This window comes from Oncorhynchus nerka, linkage group LG11 (assembly GCF_034236695.1).
Source record: "Oncorhynchus nerka isolate Pitt River linkage group LG11, Oner_Uvic_2.0, whole genome shotgun sequence".
In the NCBI taxonomy this organism is placed as follows: Eukaryota; Metazoa; Chordata; class Actinopteri; order Salmoniformes; family Salmonidae; genus Oncorhynchus; species Oncorhynchus nerka.
Genome location: NC_088406.1, coordinates 6,521,525 through 6,531,524, shown reverse-complemented (window position 1 = coordinate 6,531,524; position 10,000 = coordinate 6,521,525). Strand labels below are relative to the sequence as shown.

General features: G+C 44.5%; 1 protein-coding gene across 1 annotated transcript in view; it reads left to right on the top strand.

The window, feature by feature from the left end:
* The window catches only part of mtus2b (microtubule associated tumor suppressor candidate 2b), a 127,131-nt gene that overhangs the window by 56,629 nt on the left and 60,502 nt on the right, over positions 1-10,000 (top strand). The window lies entirely within an intron of this gene.

The window sequence follows — 10,000 nt, the reverse complement described above, 5'->3', positions numbered from 1 at the left end:
AAAAAGCCAATTTGACATTTGCTCAGTACATTGTTTTCATTGAGGAAATGTACGAGTCTGCTGTTAATGATAATGCAGAGGATTTTCCCAAGGTTGCTGTTGACGCATATTCCACAGTAGTTATTGGGGTCAAATTTGTCTCCACTTTTGTGGATTGGGGTGATCAGTCCTCGGTTCCAAATATTGGGGAAGATGCCAGAGCAAAGGATGATGTTAAAGAGTTTTAGTATAGCCAATTGGAATTTGTTGTCTGTATATTTTATCATTTCATTGAGGATACCATCAACACCACAGGCCTTTTTGGGTTGGAGGGTTTTTATTTTGTCCTGTAACTCATTCAATGTAATTGGAGAATCCAGTGGGTTCTGGTAGTCTTTAATAGTTGATTCTAAGATCTGTATTTGATCATGTATATGTTTTTGCTCTTTATTCTTTGTTATAGAGCCAAAAAGATTGGAGAAGTGGTTTATCCGTACATCTCCATTTTGGATAGATAATTCTTCGTGTTGTTGTTTGTTTAGTGTTTTCCAATTTTCCCAGAAGTGGTTAGAGTCTATGGATTCTTCAATTGCATTGAGCTGATTTCTGACATGCTGTTCCTTCTTTTTCCGTAGTGTATTTCTGTATTGTTTTAGTGATTCACCATAGTGAAGGCGTAGACTCAGGTTTTCCGGGTCTCTATGTTTTTGGTTGGACAGGTTTCTCAATTTCTTTCTTAGATTTTTGCATTCTTCATCAAACCATTTGTCATTGTTGTTAATTTTCTTTGGTTTTCTATTTGAGATTTTTAGATTTGATAGGGAAGCTGAGAGGTCAAATATACCGTTAAGATTTTCTACTGCCAAGTTTACACCTTCACTATTACAGTGGAACGTTTTACCCAGGAAATTGTCTAAAAGGGATTGAATTTGTTGTTGCCTAATTGTTTTTTGGTAGGTTTCCAAACTGCATTCCTTCCATCTATAGCATTTCTTAATGTTACTCAGTTCCTTTGGCTTTGATGCCTCATGATTGAGTATTGCTCTGTTTAAGTAGACTGTGATTTTGCTGTGGTCTGATAGGGGTGTCAGTGGGCTAACTGTGAACGCTCTGAGAGACTCTGGGTTGAGGTCAGTGATAAAGTAGTCTACAGTACTACTGCCAAGAGATGAGCTATATGTGTACCTACCATAGGAATCCCCTCGAAGCCTACCATTGACTATGTACATACCCAGCGTGCGACAGAGCTGCAGGAGTTGTGACCCGTTTTTGTTGGTTATGTTGTCATAGTTGGGCCTAGGGGGGCATATGTGGGAGGGAATGCTGTCACCTCCAGGCAGGTGTTTGTCCCCCTGTGTGCTGAAGGTGTCAGGTTCTTGTCCGGTTCTGGCATTTAGGTCGCCACAGACTAGTACAAGTCCCTGGGCCTGGAAATGATTGATTTCCCCCTCCAGGATGGAGAAGCTGTCTTCATTAAAATATGGGGATTCTAGTGGGGGGAAATAGGTAGCACACAGGAGGACATTTTTCTGTTAGGATAATTTCCTTTTGAATTTCTAGCCAAATGTAGAATGTTCCTGTTTTGATTAATTTAATGGAGTGAGTTAGGTCTGCTCTATGCCAAATTAGCATACCCCCTGAGTCCCTTCATTGTTTCACACCTGGTAATTTGGTGGATGGGACTACCAGCTATCTGTAACCTAGAGGGCAACCAGTGGGTCCGTCTCCTCTATACCAGGTTTCTTGCAGGATGACAATGTCTGTATTACCGATTTCTTTGGTGAAGTCTGGGTTCCTGCTCTTTAGGCCAAAGGCAGATGACCTCAGGCCTTGGATATTCCAGGATGATATAGTCTCTCTCTCTCTCGCGCTCTCTCTCTCTCTCTCTCTCTCTCTCTCTCTCTCTCTCTCTCTCTCGCTCTCTCTCGCTCTCTCTCTCTCGATCTCCTCTCGCTCTCCTCTCTCTCTCTCTCTCTCGCTCTCCTCTCCTCTCTCTCGCTCTCCCTTCTCGCTCTCCTCTCTCTCTCTCTCTCTCTCCTCTCTCTCGCTCTCTTCTCTCTCTCGCTCTCCCCTCTCTCTCTCTCTCTCTCTCTCTCTCTCTCTCTCTCTCTCTCTCTCTCTCTCTCCTCTCTCTCTCTCTCTCTCTCTCTCTCTCTCCTCTCTCTCTCTCTCTCTCTCTCGCTCTCCTCTCTCTCTTGCTCTCCTCTCTCTCTCTCTCTCTCGCTCTCCTCTCTCTCTCTCCTCTCTCTCGCTCTCTCTCTCTGTCCTCTCTCTCTCTCTCGCTCTCGCTCTCTCTCTCTCTCTCTCTCGCTCTCGCTCTCCTCTCTCTCTCTCTCTGCTCTCTTTCTCTCTCTCTCTCTCTCTCTCCACTCTCTCTCTCCCCTCTCTCTCTCTCTCTGTAACACCAGCTTGACACGGTCTCTGACCACATGGCCATTGGTATCCCCATGTCTGCTCTTACAGATGAACAGATATGGGTATGTGAGAAGCAGAGAAGCAGCAGTCGTACACGCACGCACATGCACACACGCACACACACACACCTGGGTTCAAGTAGTATCGTTTTTCTTTCACACATGATCAAGCATTCCTGACGCAATAGAACCAATGGCATAGTCCAGAAAAGCACAAACCCCGCCCATCTGGCTGAATCGAACGCTCGAAAGAAAACAAACGTTGTTTAAACCCACGTCTAGGTTATTCACAGCTCTACCAGTCCACTACAGAGACTAATGGAGCTACAGTGGAAGAGGCTGACACCACTGACTGGCCCATTGGGTCCTATAATGACACTGAGCTAAATACACTTACTTTAAGCTGTCAACACACTTGAACGTTTAATAGTTTGTTTGTCGTCCCGAATCTCTTCAAACCGTTGATAGAGATGTACGTTGGTGGATGTCTGCAATTCAGAGGCTGTGAACGTGCTTTAAGTGGATTAAGCATGAATCCCTTAGTAGTACTTGGTGTGTAAATTAATATGTATGTGAGAATATTTTATTGAATCCTAGAAGGCAATTGAAGAGTGAATGCATATATTGTCATTGTAAAAAAAAGTGAGAAACACAGCAATGATTTAAGGGCAAAAAGTCTCTAAGGATCATTACCATTGAGACCTCTTGAATCACGTAGATAGTACTGTGTGTCCCAGACGCCATGCTTTTGTCGGCATTGTCCTTGCAGCTCTGCGCTGTACTGTAGACATGGGTCCGGCTGCCCTCTAGTGTTAGCAGGGTGTACTGCAGGTGTGTTAAGCAGAACACTGCGGTAGTACGGTGGGCTCTGGCCAAGAATCATGGAGGAAAACTGGGACTGTGCTGCCACCTAGTGGCCACCTTCTGTCTCACAACACCATCTACTGTACTGTATCGTCTCTCTGTTTTATCAATTCAAATTTTAAAGGGGCTTTATTGGCATGGGGGAAACATATAGCGTTGGACTAGTAACCGGAAGGTTGCAAGTTCAAATCCCCGAGCTGACAAGGTACAAATCTGTCATTCCGCCCCTGAACAGGCAGTTAACCCACTGTCCCTAGGCCGTCATTGAAAATAAGAATTTGTTCTTAACTGACTTGCCTAGTTATATAAAGGTAAAATAAAAACATAAATATGTTAACGTTGCCAAAGCAAGTGAAATAGTTAATGTACAAAGGTGAAATAGACAATAAAAAATGAACAATAAACATTGCACTCAAAAAAGTTTGAAAAAGAATAAAGACATTTCAAATGTATTTTTATGTAATAATACAGTGTTATAATGATGTGCAAATGTTTAAAGTACAAAAGGGAAAATAATGTTTCTTCTTCACTGTTTGACCTTTTCTTGTGGCAACTGATCACAAATCTTGGTATTTCACCCAATAGATATGGGATTTAACCAAAATTGCATTTGTTTTCAAATTCTTTGTGGGCAGTGTTGCACATAGCCTGTCTTCTCACGAGAGCCAGGTCTCTCTCTCTCTCTCTCCTCTCTTTCTCTCTCTCTCTCTCTCTCCTCTCTTTTTCTCTCTCTTTCTCTCTCTCTCTCTCTTTCTCTCTCTCTCTCTCTCTCTCTTTTTCTCTCTCTTTCTCTCTCTCCTCTCTCTCTCTCTCTCTCTCTCTCTCTCTCTCTCTCTCTCTCTCTCTCTCTCTCTCTCTCTCTCTCCTCTCTCTCTCTCTCTCTCTCTCTCTCTCTCTCTCTCTCTCTCTCTCTCTCTCTCTCTCTCTCTCTCTCTCTCTCTCTCTCTCTCTCTCTCTCTCTCTCTCTCTCTCTCTCTCTCTCTCTCTCTCTCTCTCTCTCTCTCTCTCTCTCTCTCTCTCTCTCTCTCTCTCTCTCTCTCTCTCTCTCTCTCTCTCTCTCTCTCTCTCTCTCTCTCTCTCTCTCTCTCTCTCTCTCTCTCTCTCTCTCTCTCTCTCTCTCTCTCTCTCTCTCTCTCTCTCTCTCTCTCTCTCTCTCTCTCTCTCTCTCTCTCTCTCTCTCTCTCTCTCTCTCTCTCTCTCTCTCTCTCTCTCTCTCTCTCTCTCTCTCTCTCTCTCTCTCTCTCTCACCTTATTGGTTCTCTCTCTGAAGAGCTCTTTCTCAGTTCTCTCTTTTTCTCTCTCTTTCTCTCTCAATCTCTCTCAAGTCAACATGATACCAGAGAGAGTTCCTCTCTCTCTCTCTCTCTACCTCTCTCTGACTCAAGTCAACTCTCCTCTCTCCTCTCTCTCTCACCTTATTGGTTACGTAACATATTGCCTACTTATCTGAAGAGCTCTTTAGATAAAACAGTTAAAAGCGTCGTAATAAACTATTAAGTGATTTCATGTGGAAAGCTCACAATGTCAGTGTGTCAAGTCAACATGATACCAGAGAGAGTTATGGGTATTTAACTGACAGGGTCAAGTCAACATGATACCAGAGAGAGTTATGGGTATTTAACTGACAGGGTCAAGTCAACATGATACCAGAGAGAGTTATGGGTATTTAACTGACAGGGTCAAGTCAACATGGTACCAGAGAGAGTGATGGGTATTTACAGGGTCAAGTCAACATGGTACCAGAGAGAGTTATGGGTATTTACAGGGTCAAGTCAACATGGTACCAGAGAGAGTTATGGGTATTTAACTGACAGGGTCAAGTCAACATGGTACCAGAGAGAGTTATGGGTATTTAACTGACAGGGTCAAGTCAACATGATAACAGAGAGTTAGTTTAACTGACAGGGTCAAGGTATGGTTTAACTGACAGGGTCAAGTCAATCTGTTATGGTACCAGAGGGGATGAGTTATGAGGACAGGGGTCAATGATTAACTGACAGGGTCAATGATATATCAAGGGGTCAATGATACCAGACAGGTCAATGATATATCTGTTATGAGGACAGGGGTCAATGATATATCTGTTATGAGGACAGGGGTCAATGATATATCTGTTATGAGGACAGGGGTCAATGATATATCTGTTATGAGGACAGGGGTCAATGATATATCTGTTAGAGGAATTTAACTCCTATATGTTCATTAACCAATTTAATTAAAACACTCTGTCCATTTCTGAGAATTTGTAAGATACTTATTTGCATAAAATGGACAGAGACCAGTCTCAAAATTAATCAGTAGCGTTTATTTCCCGAGAGCTCTCGTCATAATACCATGTACATTGATTTATACACCTCACATTTCGTCATAAATGTCTCTCCTCCTCTCAGTTTCAATGGCAATATAGTTCACAAGCCTTCACACATTGTCTGCCACCTGTTAAACAATCTACTACTAGCCCCAGGTCTCTCCCCTCCCTGGGTGGGGACAGGATGTCCTGTAAGGAACACAGTATTCCATATACTACCAGCCCCAGGTCTCTCCCCTCCCTGGGTAGAGACAGGATGTCCTGTAAGGAACACAGTATTCCATCTACTACCAGCCCCAGGTCTCTCCCCTCCCTGGGTAGAGACACAGTATTCCAGGTCCTCCCCTCCCTGTGACAGGATGTCCCTAGCCCCAGGTCTCTCCCTCCCTGGGTAGAGGAACACAGTATTCCATCTACTACTAGCCCAGGTCTCTCCCCTCCCTGGGTAGAGGAACACAGTATTCCATCTACTACCAGCCCCAGGTCTCTCCCCTCCCTGGGTAGAGACAGGATGTCCTGTAAGGAACACAGTATTCCATCTACTACTAGCCCAAGGTCTCTCCCCTCCCTGGGTAGAGGAACACAGTATTCCATCTACTACCAGCCCCAGGTCTCTCGCCTCCCTGGGTAGAGACAGGATGTCCTGGAACACAGTATTCCATCTACTACCAGCCCAAGGTCTCTCCCCTCCTGGGTGGGGACAATATGTCCTGAGGAACACAGTATTCCATCTACTACAAGCCCAAGGTCTCTCCCCTCCCTGGGTAGAGGAACACAGTATTCCATCTACTACAAGCCCCAGGTCTCTCCCCTCCCTGGGTAGAGGAACACAGTATTCCATCTACTACAAGCCCAAGGTCTCTCCCCTCCCTGGGTAGAGGAACACAGTATTCCATCTACTACCAGCCCCAGGTCTCTCCCCTCCCTGGGTAGAGGAACACAGTATTCCATCTACTACCAGCCCCAGGTCTCTCCCCTCCCTGGGTAGGGACAGGATGTCCTGTAAGGAACACAGTATTCCATCTACTACTAGCCCCAGGTCTCTCCCCTCCCTGGGTAGAGACAGGATGTCCTGTAAGGAACACAGTATTCCATCTACTACCAGCCCAAGGTCTCTCCCCTCCCTGGGTAGAGACAGAATGTCCTGTAAGGAACACAGTATTCCATCTACTACCAGCCCAAGGTCTCTCCCCTCCCTGGGTAGAGACAGGATGTCCTGTAAGCCACAGGTATTCCAGCCTGGGTAGGGACAGGATGTCCTGTTAGAACACAGTATTCCATCTACTACAAGAACAGAAAGTCCTTGTTCTAATTCTTGACTAAAACTACAGTATTCCATCTACTACCAGCCCAGGTATTCCTGATTATAATAAAGATTCATACATCCATACAGTAACAGAGTAGTATTCTGTTTAGTTATAGTTCTAAGTTAAATGTATACATCATTTAGTCATTATTCATAAAACTCCCAGAACAAAATCAAAGTGTATTTGTCATGTATAGAATACAGTATAGATACACAGTATTCCATCTACTAATAGAACAGGTCTCTCCCCTCCCAGAAGCACAGTATTCCATCTCAAACAGTACATCATCTGTTGAGACAGGATGTCCAGGAACACATTATTCCGTAAAGCCCCAGTCTCTCCCTCCCTGGGTAGAGACAGGATGTCCTTGAACACTATTCCATCTATTCTATTCCTGACGATGGATGTATTCCATCTTCAGCTTCTCCCTCCTGGGAAGACAGGATGTCCAGACAGGGTTCCATCTACTACCAGCCCAGTCTCCTCCCCCCTGGTTCGCAGTGGTATTCCATCTACTAAACCTCTGTCGCCTCCCTGGGTAGAGTGAACACAGTATTCCATCTACTACCAGCCCCAGGTCTCTCCTCCCTGGGTAGAGACAGGATGTGTGTGGAACACAGTAACCAGGGTCTGACGTTAGCTCCATTAGTTTCTAACAAGGAACAGAAAGTCCTTGTTCTAATGACCTGTTCCTATATTCTGACTAAATTGTTATGGCAACAGTAACAGAGTATTATGATTTTAGAATTCTGTTTAGTTAAGTTCAAGTTAAATACATCATTTTATTTATAAAACTCCCAGAACAAAATCAAAGTGTATTTGTCATGTATAGAATACAGTATAGTATACACACTGTAGAATGAACAGCTTACACTCCCAAACACAAGATTAAAGAATATTCAAAAATAACTGAACAACTAAAAATGGATGGTTCTATGCTTCAGCCTAGGAAGAGGAAAATCTCATTTAAAAATATCTCTTTTAAATATGCCACAGGTTTCTGCCCCCTCCTCAGTTTCTCTGGCAGGCTGTTCCAGAGACTGGGGGTGTGTGTGTAGAGGCTGGAGGCATAGTAACCGGGGGGGGCTGGGGCATATCCCTCATGACCTGGTGTGCTGACTAGTTAACTAGAGGCTTGGGGCATAGTAACTAGAGACATGGGTGCAATGTGCTATGAAATTAAAAACTGAACTATTTAGTACACAACAAACACTGGAGGCATAAAAAGTAACTGAAGGCTAAAAAGAGGCATAGTAACTCATTTAAAAATGGGGGCTTTTAAATATGAGGCTGCCCCCATCAGTAACTGTTAGAGGCTGGAGGCATAGTAACTAAAGGCTGGGGGCATAGTAACTAGAGGCTGGAGGCATAGTAACTAGAGGCTGGAGGCATAGTAACTAGAGGCTGGGGGCATAGTAACTAGAGGCTGGAGGCATAGTAACTAAAGGCTGGGGGCATAGTAACTAAAGGCTGGGGCATAGTAACTAAAGGCTGGGGCCATTGTAACTAAAGGCTGGGGCCATAGTAACTAGAGGCTGGGGGCATAGTAACTAGAGGCTGGGGTAATAGTAACTAAAGGCTGGGGGCATAGTAACTAGAGGCTGGGACATAGTAACTAAAGGCTGGGGGCATAGTAACTAGAGGCTGGGGACATAGTAACTAGAGGCTGGGGGCATAGTAACTAGAGGCTGGGGGCATAGTAACTAGAGGCTGGGGGCATAGTAACTAGAGGCTGGAGGCATAGTAACTAGAGGCTGGAGGCATAGTAACTAGAGGCTGGGGGCATAGTAACTAGAGGCTGGGGCCATAGTAACTAGAGGCTGGAGGCATAGTAACTAAAGGCTGGGGGCATAGTAACTAGAGGCTGGGGGCATAGTAACTAGAGGCTGGAGGCATAGTAACTAAAGGCTGGGGGCATAGTAACTAGAGGCTGGAGGCATAGTAACTAAAGGCTGGGGGCATAGTAACTAAAGGCTGGGGCCATAGTAACTAAAGAATGGAGGCATAGTAACTAAAGGCTAGGGCCATAGTAACTAGAGGCTGGAGGCATAGTAACTAAAGGCTGGGGGCATAGTAACTAAAGGCTGGGGCCATAGTAACTAGAGGCTGGGGTAATAGTAACTAAAGGCTGGGGGCATAGTAACTAGAGGCTGGGGACATAGTAACTAGAGGCTGGGGGCTTAGTAACTAGAGGCTGGGGGCATAGTAACTAGAGGCTGGGGGCTTAGTAACTAAAGGCTGGGGGCATAGTAACTAAAGGCTGGGGCATAGTAACTAAAGTCTGGGGACATAGTAACTAAAGAATGGGGCCATAGTAACTAAAGGCGGCCTTTCCATCTCTCCTGGTCCTAGGCTTTGGGATAGTTAAAAGGCCAGAGGACCTGAGGGACCTACTGGATACATAACTTAAAAGCATGTCTGACATGTATCGGGGTGCCCAGTCATGGATTGATTTAAAAACCAATCTTAAAATGAATGATAAAACTCACAGTGTGCTCTCCGTCTGGGTCTTGGTCTGTACCTAGTTCCATGGCTGTAGTACTTCCATCCTGTCAGATCACCTCTCTATAGTGGTCAGCATTTTCTCAGTCGGACCCAGTTTCAGAAAGCATCTCAAATCAAAACAAATCAAATTGTACAAGTGTAGGTGTAGAGAGAGGAGAAATGCTTACTGACAAGCCCTTAATTAACCAACAATGCAGTTTTAGAAAATAGATTTAAGAAAATATGAACTAAATAAGCTAAAGTAAAATAAATAAATATATTAAAAATAGAAACACGCTAAAATAACAATTGCAAGGGTTTGTACAGGGGGTACTGGTACCGAGTCAGTGTGTGGGGGTACAGGTTAGTCCAGGTAATATGTACATGTAGGTAGGGGTTAATAGATAATAAACAGCATGTAGCAGCAGTGTAAGAACAAATGGAAGGAGGAGGGGGGGTCAATATAAATAGTCCGTTGGCCATTTGATTAATTGTTCAGCAGTCTAATGGCTTGGCGATAGAAGCTGTAGAAGAGTCTTTTGGACCTAGACTTGGCGCTCCGGTACCACAGAGAACAGTTTATGACTAGGGTGGCTGGATTCTTTCACAATTTTTGGGAATCGCTCTCTCTCTCTCTCTCTGAG